Source organism: Medicago sativa, chromosome 1, assembly GCF_051527215.1.
Source record: "Medicago sativa cultivar Bolivia chromosome 1, Bolivia_mono, whole genome shotgun sequence".
NCBI classification, from domain to species: Eukaryota; Viridiplantae; Streptophyta; class Magnoliopsida; order Fabales; family Fabaceae; genus Medicago; species Medicago sativa.
In genome coordinates, this window is record NC_140749.1 from 74,960,165 (window position 1) to 74,969,418 (window position 9,254).

Sequence of the window (9,254 nt, forward strand, 5' to 3'; positions counted from 1 at the left end):
AACTTGTCAAGAGTGATATAACATAAGATAGATTGTTATTCTAGTTCTAGATTCAAGAGTTTGTGTCCAAATCATCTTGAATCTCTTTGAAAGCATTAAAAGCAAGAATAACAACAATATTGAATCATTAAGCTAGAACCTTATATATTAAAAGATCAAAAGATTACATAATAGCTTGATAGTTACCTCAATACTACAAAGAAGGTGATAGTTACATATAGACATGTAAACTAATGCAAGGAATGAAGGAAAGATGAAGATTCCATGCCAAGATCCTTGATGTCTCAATGAATCTAGGGTTGAATCTACTCCTTAATCACTTGCTTTGTGTTTCTCTCTATGAAATAGCTCTAACCTCTCTCTAGAAATGTATAAAATGTTTCAATGGAATAGTGAATAGTGCTAGAGAGAGGGAAAACTTGTATTTAAATGGGCTGAAAACGTGTAATCTCGCTTAAGCGAGATTCATCTCGCTTAAGCGAGAAGCCTAAATATCTAACAATGGCCAATGAAGTCTTGCCACGTAGCCCTGCTCCTTGATGAAGTTGCATCTCGCGTAAGCGAGTGAGACCTCGCGCAAGCGAAGTTGCTTGAAACTTAAACCGCCTTAGAATCCTGCTTGAGCGACATGGAAGCGAGATAGAAAGCGAGATGCTCATCTGTTCCCTGGAGAAATCTCGCGTAAGCGAGATGATCTCGCGTAAGCGAGATTCTAAAATTCACAAGCGACCCTGGAAGCGAGATGCAAGCGAAGGTTGAGCTTCTCCCTGGAGGAATCTCGCTTAAGCGAGATGACCTCGCGTAAGCGAGATTTGCTTGGTTCACACAACTTGAGTTTTGGTCCTTGCTTGTCATTTCCTGCATAAATTGGGTAGAATTAGGCATATAAAGCATAAATGGTATAATTATAACAATTGGTTGCTTTTCCGTAGATAACTTGCATAACAAGTCACTAAAAATGCCTCTTTTAACACATGAAATATATTACTTTTGAGCACTTATCAAACTCTCCCAAACTTAGCTTTTTGTTTGTCCTCAAACAAAAGAATCAAAAGGAAACTCACAAGGCTTTGGAGAAGCTTTCTAGCACAATACCAAACAATTCAAATTAAATAAAAATTTTCAAGTGGTGATTCAAATGTGAAAGCACCGGCAAGCATGAAGTTCTCCATTATTCCTAGCACAGCTATAAATGTGAAACAAGTCCTAAGCACAATATACGCATCATAAACTTCAAAGTATAAACATATCTATCTATGAACCACACCTAACACACTTCTTTGAAAGTAAATGCAATATAATGATAACAATGAATGAGGTAATGAACACACATCCAACAATCATGCTAACATCCTATTTAAGTTAGGTGTCCATCCAAATATCGTCTCAAAAAGCATAAAAGCATGGATCAAAAGGTCTTGCAAGGGTTATAACTTGGCCGGGCTACAAAAGAAATGTCATATGTGGGGCAATTGATCAGAAAGCCTATCAAAGAGGAACATTTTTTTGTATCACAACTTGAAATCCAAATACTTCCTTACCAAGAATTAAAACCTCTGGTGATTAACAATCAAACTTATAACCTTGACAACTTATTCTATTTTTGATTTTTCTCTTTCTTTTTCTTTTCTTTTCTTTTCTTTTTCAAATGTACAATTTTTTTTCTTTGATTCAATGTTGTCAGGTTATTTTACAACTTCACCATAACTTAACATATAATGCCTCCTTTTCCTCCCCAACTTGAATACAACAAAACTCTAATTGAATGTTCCCCTATCCTAATGCAAGGGACAAAGTACAAAAAGGTTAAGGGTTCAACAAAGTAAGATTATCAAAGTCCTATAAGATTCAACCATGAACTGGATTTTTGAAAAATTTCAGGCAAATTCAACAAGCATTGTGCTTATGAATATTGACAGTTCATGTTTGAGGACTTGATTCATTTGGCTCAGATTGGGGTATCAGATACTCGCTCTTCTCACAGGTAGGCTTTATGTGGTCAAGTAGGTTACTCTCAATTCAAAAAGTGCCTTGATCCTTTCCATGCTTTCAAACAATTCAAAATAATTATCAGATTTAACATAACTAAAACAAGTTAGACGATGATTATCGGTCTCCAGCATATATACAAAAGATTGAAGCTACCTCACATTTAGGTTAAGTACTAAGTGGTTCAAAGATATTCATGTTTATGAAAAGACTTAAATGATATATATTTTGTGCACAGTACAAATTTCAAATTCATAGTAACACCTAGAATAACAGGAAACCAATACCTTGGCAATGCGCTTTCTCACAATTCATATCATTATCACTCACCTGCTTTTGCTCAATAATTGGCTCCATAGAGCACTTTAAACTTTGATGTTTATGAGCAATTTTTTTCTTTTGACTAAACACAAGCAAGATTAATCAAAAATTTCATCCAAAGCAATAAGTTAAAAACCAAACAACAAGCTAAGCTATTTAACCCAAAACGAAATTAAAATTAAACCAAAGTAATGAACACCCAAAACCGTGCTCAAAAAGTATAAGTTCAAAAGCGATAAAATTGTTTCAGCATAAAAATAAAACATAAACTAAAAAGTCAAAGCAGAAGTCAAAGTAAACTAAGCATCAAAAGAATGCGGTCAGTGTGCCGCATCATCATCCATATCATCCTGCTGAGATAAATGGACACTGGCTGTCCTCTCTGGATCATCATCGACACCATGCACACTAGCTGTCCCATGCACACTAGCTGTCCTCACCGCATCACCACCAATGTGGACACTGGCTGTCCTAGTAAAGTCATCAGCTGCTCCACCAAATGCTGCACCACTGCCCCCTCCTGGGTAGATTGGCCTGTCCCCAGGCCACATGCAAGAGTCATAGTACTGTGCAGGAGTAAACATAAAACACCTGGGATCCATGTGAGCATCGTAAAGATGCGAGTAGATGCCCTGGTTGCTGCGGAAGATAGCAGCCTGCTGATCCATTATGTGATTCTCTCTCAGCTCCTGTGCTTGAGCTAACTGAAAGGCTTGCTGCTGCTGTGCCTGAGCTCTCTCAACTGCTCGCTGCTCATACTGAGCCATGTATGCCTGAAAAGATGAAAAATCAAAAGTGCCTGACTGCTGAGGTGGTGGCATAGTCTGGTGAGGATCTTCATGCTCTGGAAAGTCCTCAGATTGGGGTACATCCTCAGGTTGGGGTACTTGAGAAGAAGAAGCAGCACCTTTGGCTAATGCTCTAGAAATGTAACCCCGAATGTATTTGTCATCAATGGGAGAAACCAGCTCTTCAGAAAAAGGCTCGGTGACGGGCACCTCATGATGCTTAAGTAATCCCATAATAAAGCCGGGAAAAGCAAGCCTGGTCTCTGGTCCCGCTACACCACCGAGAGCTACATGCTTCAGCTCTCTTGAAATAATCGAAGCCAGATCCACCGGCCTTCCTTTGCAAATGTGCCAAATCAGAGGAGGCATTATTCTCTTGGGAGTTGTGGTGACATGACTCTTGGGCCAGACATTATGAACTAAGAACTTAAACAGGATCCCAGCTTTTGGCCTCATATCAGTGAAGGCCGCCAAATTGCGGTTACCCGCTTTGGATTCAGTATATGTCCTACCCGGTAGCAAAATCTCCTTCTCAATCTTTCCAAGATTCCAATCAGCAGCTCTCTCTCTCTCCCCATAAGGACACAAGGCAGGTGTGTCAGGGTCATCAGACTCAGGTAGGGTGTAAGGGTTGCCTAGATACTCATTAATCGCATCCCTATCGAAGCGGATGGTTTTTCCTCTCACCATTGTGGTGTAAGAAAATGCAGCATGCATTTCCTTAGCATCACAATCTGGTAAAGAATTGGCATAAAACTCTCTCAAGAGATCCAGGTTGATTTTGGGATATGGGTTAAGGAGTTTCTCCCACTTTCTTTCAGTGAAAATGGCTGCTATGTCAGCATACTCTCCCTCAGGGTTAATCCGGAAAATCTTGTCATGCCAAGTTTTCTCTTTTTTTAGCTCGAGAAACCTGGCATAGGTTTTGTTGGACGTGTAAATGGTACGGTCCGGGTTTCTAGGTAAGGGTGCAGGACGGTTTACAACACCGGATGAGGAAGCAGTGGTTTTACGTTTCTTGGTTGGTTGATTTTTGGGGGCCATCTGCAAAACAACCAGAAAAACCATATACAGTATAGCAACAATTATCAGCACATGTATGGAATCAAAAAGGTTAAGGCAGATAGACTTTAAAAACAGAGGTACAGAACAATCTCGCTTGTGTCTCGCTTAAGCGAGTTGCAAGCGAGATATTTCCAGAATTTCCTTTGAATATTCGCTTGCGCGAGTTTTTTTTGCTCAAGAACCTCGCTTGCGCGAGATTTGTCTGTACCTGCGAAATTTCAGAACTTTTCCAGCATATTCAACACATTCAGCATTTCTAATCACAACATTCATCTCCCTAGGTTTCTATAACGTACCAAAGTCCAAAAAGGAACCAAAATCACAACATTTTTCCAAGAACCACTCAAAACCCTAATTTTTCAAAAATTCCAAAATGGGTCAAAATTTACACGATTGAATGTTGAAGAAAAACAGTGATGATTTTGATTCATTTTCATTGTTATGAACCTAAGGAAACAGTCTCTAGTCACAAACACTTAAATCTAACCCTAGCCATTCTAAATTTGCATAAAGCATGAATTTTGAAATTGAAAAGCATGGCACAGAAATAGAAATCAAACCTGTTGAAATGATGATTAATGAAGCAAGCAAATGATGATGAATGAAGAAGTATGCAAGTGCTTGACTATGGTTGAATTGGTTTTGATTTTAGGGTTAAAGTTTGTGAGGAAAAGAAAAGTTTAGAGAAAATGGAGAAAAGGAAAGTTAGAAAACGTAAATGAGTGGAAATGAGTGGATGGGGGAGTGGTTAAGGGGAGTTAATCCCCTTGGAAACCGTTACCCTTTTTTGAATTAAAAACTCATCTCGCTTGCGCGAGATTAACTCGCTTAAGTGAGATTTCTCCAGAACCAACAATTCGAAAATGCAACAATCTCGCTTAAGCGAGATTAACTTCGCTTGAGCGAGATTTCTCCAGATATGCTTCTTACTTTGCTTTGCTCATGAAATTATTCCTAAATGCATTAAAACATGAAAATACTTACAAAACTGGGTATGACTCCCAGCAAGAGCTTGTTTTACGTCCTTAGCTTGACGCATTTTGAAGAAATCATGGCTCGATTAGTGAAATCGTCGTCAAACACCGATCAATTTCACCACCGAAGTAGGGCTTAAGCCTTTGCCCATTAACAGTCCAGTTGGCTTTGGTGACTGGGTCCTCAAGTTCAACAGCTCCGTACGGTTTGACCTCTTTAACCATGAAAGGTCCGGACCACTTAGACTTCAATTTGCCCGGAAACAACCTCAGTCTTGAATTGAAAAGTAATACCATTTGTCCCGGCATGAATTGTCTCAGAATGATCTTCTTGTCATGATACTTCTTGGTCCTTTCTTTGTAGAGCTTTGAAGATTCATAAGCTTGATTTCTCAATTCTTCAAGCTCATGCATTTGAACTTTTCTTCTTTCACCGGCCTTCTCTTGATCAAAGTTTAGGAACTTCAATGCCCAAAAGGCTTTATGTTCGAGCTCAACCGGTAAATGACAAGATTTGCCATAGACCATTTGGAAAGGAGTGAGGCCTATAGGAGACTTGTATGCAGTCCTATATGCCCACAAAGCTTCATCAAGTTTAGCCGACCAATCCTTCCGAGATGTAGAGACCGTCTTCTCAAGTATGCGTTTGACCTCCCGGTTAGAAACTTCGGCTTGTCCATTCGTTTGCGGATGATACGGTGATGCTACTTTGTGCTTGACTCCATAATGATCTAGGGCCTTGGCAAGTTGTGTGTTGCAAAAGTGTGACCCTCCATCACTAATGAGAACTCTTGGTGTACCAAACCGGGTGAAAATATTCTTTTTTAGGAACTTCACTACCGTCTTGCTATCGGCTTTAGGCGATGCTACGGCTTCCACCCACTTTGAAACATAATCAACAGCTACCAAGATGTACTCATTTGAATATGATGAAGGAAAAGGGCCAACAAAATCTATACCCCAACAATCAAACACTTCCACTTCAAGGATGAGTTGTAGAGGCATCTCATTTCTTTTTGACATTGATCCGGTTCTTTGGCATTCATCACAATACTTGCAATGTAAATTGGCATCTTTGAATAAAGTTGGCCAATAGAACCCGGATTGAAGTACCTTTGCGGCTGTTCTCTCCCCGTTGAAGTGACCTCCATAGGGCGAATTATGACATTGCCATAGGATCTTCTTTGCCTCTTCATCATCCACACACCTACGCAAGAGATTGTCCGCTCCAATTTTGAACAAATAAGGCTCATCCCACACAAAGTGGTTAGCATCATGAAGGAACTTCTTGCGTTGTTGCCATTCAAAATCTTCCGGAATGAACCCGGTTGCTTTGTAGTTCACCATGTCGGCAAACCACGGTCTCACATTGATTGCTAGCAACCGTTCATCTGGAAATTCTTCACGAACCTCCGGTTCATTCTTGGTTACCTCATTGTTTGTCAACCTTGAAAGGTGATCAGCTACAAGATTCTCCGTGCCTTTCTTATCCTTGATCTCTAAGTCAAACTCTTGAAGCAACAACATCCAACGGATGAGCCTTGGCTTTGAGTCGGACTTAGTAAGGAGATACTTGATAGCTGCATGGTCAGTGTAAACAACAATTTTGGAACCTACAAAGTAAGAACGAAATTTCTCCATTGCATAAACTATTGCAAGTAACTCTTTTTCAGTTGTGGCATAATTAATTTGTGCCTCATTCAAAACCTTACTTGCATAGTGAATAGCATGAAAAATTTTATCCTTACGTTGACCCAAGACCGCACCAACAACATAATCACTTGCATCACACATTAATTCAAAATTTAAATCCCAATTAGGAGCAATGATTATTGGTGCGGTGGTCAACTTTTCTTTTAAAGATTCAAATGCATCAAGACATTCATTATCAAAAACAAAAGACTTATCTTTGTTGAGCAAGTTGCTCATAGGCTTTGCAATCTTTGAGAAGTCTTTGATGAACCTCCGGTAAAAACCGGCATGACCAAGAAAACTCCGCACACCTTTGACATTTACTGGTGGAGGAAGCTTTCCTATGACATCGACCTTTGCTTGGTCTACCTCAATACCCTTAGCAGAAATCTTATGACCAAGGACAATACCCTCGGTAACCATGAAGTGACATTTCTCCCAATTGAGCACCAAGCTAGTTTCAATACACCGCTTCAGCACGGTATCCAAGCTATTCAAACACGTATCAAATGACGAACCGAAAACTGAGAAATCATCCATGAACACCTCCATGCATTTTCCAATAAGTTTGGAGAAGATTGCTTGAACACACCGTTGAAAAGTTGCGGGTGCATTACACAAGCCAAATGGCATTCTTCGATAAGCAAAAATACCAAAGGGGCAAGTGAAAGCCGTCTTCTCGTGATCATCTGGATTCATGGCGATTTGATTGTAACCGGAGTAACCATCTAGGAAGCAATAAAAGGATTGACCGGAGAGTCTTTCAAGCATTTGATCCATGAAGGGCAAGGGGAAGTGATCATTCCTTGTTGCTTGATTGAGTCTTCTATAATCTATACACATTCTCCATCCGGTGACGGTTCTAGTTGGGATCAACTCATCTTTATCATTAGTGATCACCGTCATTCCTCCTTTCTTGGGAACTACTTGAACCGGGCTTACCCAAGCACTATCCGAGATAGGATAGATCATGCCGGCTTCAAGCAACTTCACTACTTCCTTTCGCACCACCTCTTTCATGTTTGGATTTAAGCGGCGTTGTGGTTGTGCTACCGGCTTGAAGTTTTCTTCCATCATAATCTTGTGCATACAATAAGATGGACTTATCCCTTTCAAGTCGGATAACTTCCACCCTATTGCTTCCTTGTTGGCCTTGAGAACCTCTACCAACTTGGTTTCATCATTGATGGACAAGGAGCTACTAATGATCACCGGTTTTGTACCATCTTTCTCAAGAAAAACATACTTCAAATTAGATGGTAAAACATTTAATTCTACCTTGGTGTCATCAACTTTGGCTTCTTCCTTGGATTCTTCTTTCAAATCTTCAAGTATGGCTTGATTAGGAAGAACCTCCTTCAAGGAATCTAGCTCCTTCAAACACTCTTCAATGGCACTTGCTTCGTCTTCATCAATAGCATTGAGTGCGTCCACCAAAGCACTCTCAAGGGGTGTTCTATTGTGCATTTGCTTCCGAGTAGTCAAGATGACTTCTTCGGTTGCATCCATTTTGAAACACGCACCCTTGTCTTTCGAGTACTTCAAAGCCTCTCGAATGTTGAAGGTAACCTCTTCATCATTTACCTTGACCTTCATGATATTATCATCAAGATCAATCATCATCCGAGCCGTTTGCATGAAATTCCTTCCCATTAAGATAGGCACATCCTCATCTTCTTCGACATCCATAACCACAAAATCAGCCGGAAAAATAAATTTGTCCACTTTTACAAGAACATCTTCGGTCATACCTAATGGTTTTGTAAAGGATTTGTCGGCCAATTGCAACATCATCCTAGTCCGCTTTATACAAAGGTCACCAACTCTTTTGGCAACGGACAAAGGCATGAGATTGATACTTGATCCAAGATCAAGTAGTGCTTTACCTACATGTGTTGTGCCAATAGCTACCGGTAGAGTGACTCTTCCTGGATCTTGCTCTTTCTTTGGCATTGTTCTTTGAATAATAGCACTACAATTGGCATCGATTTGGATCGTCTCTTCATCATTGATTCTTCTTTTCTTGGAAAGGATATCTTTCATGAACTTCGCATAGACCGGCATTTGCTCCAAGGCTTCTGAGAATGGTATATCAATTTGCAACTTCTTGAAGAGTTCAAGAAACCTTGCGTATTGCCGCTCTTTGTCTTTCTTCGATGGAGCATGTGGGTATGGTAAGCGTTGAGCCACCACTTGCTTCTCAACTACTTGTTTCTTCCCTTTATCTCTCCCCACATCTTTATTCTTCCTCTCCATCTCCTCTTGTAACTCTAGATCTCTTTTTTGATTTTTTTCTTTTTCAACTAATGCTTCTTTATTCTTTATATACACTTCCTCCTCTATCTCTACACTATCCTCCTCGAACTTCTCCTTGTCCTCCTCATTGACAACTTCATCATCCTTCTCTTCAACAACAATATCATCA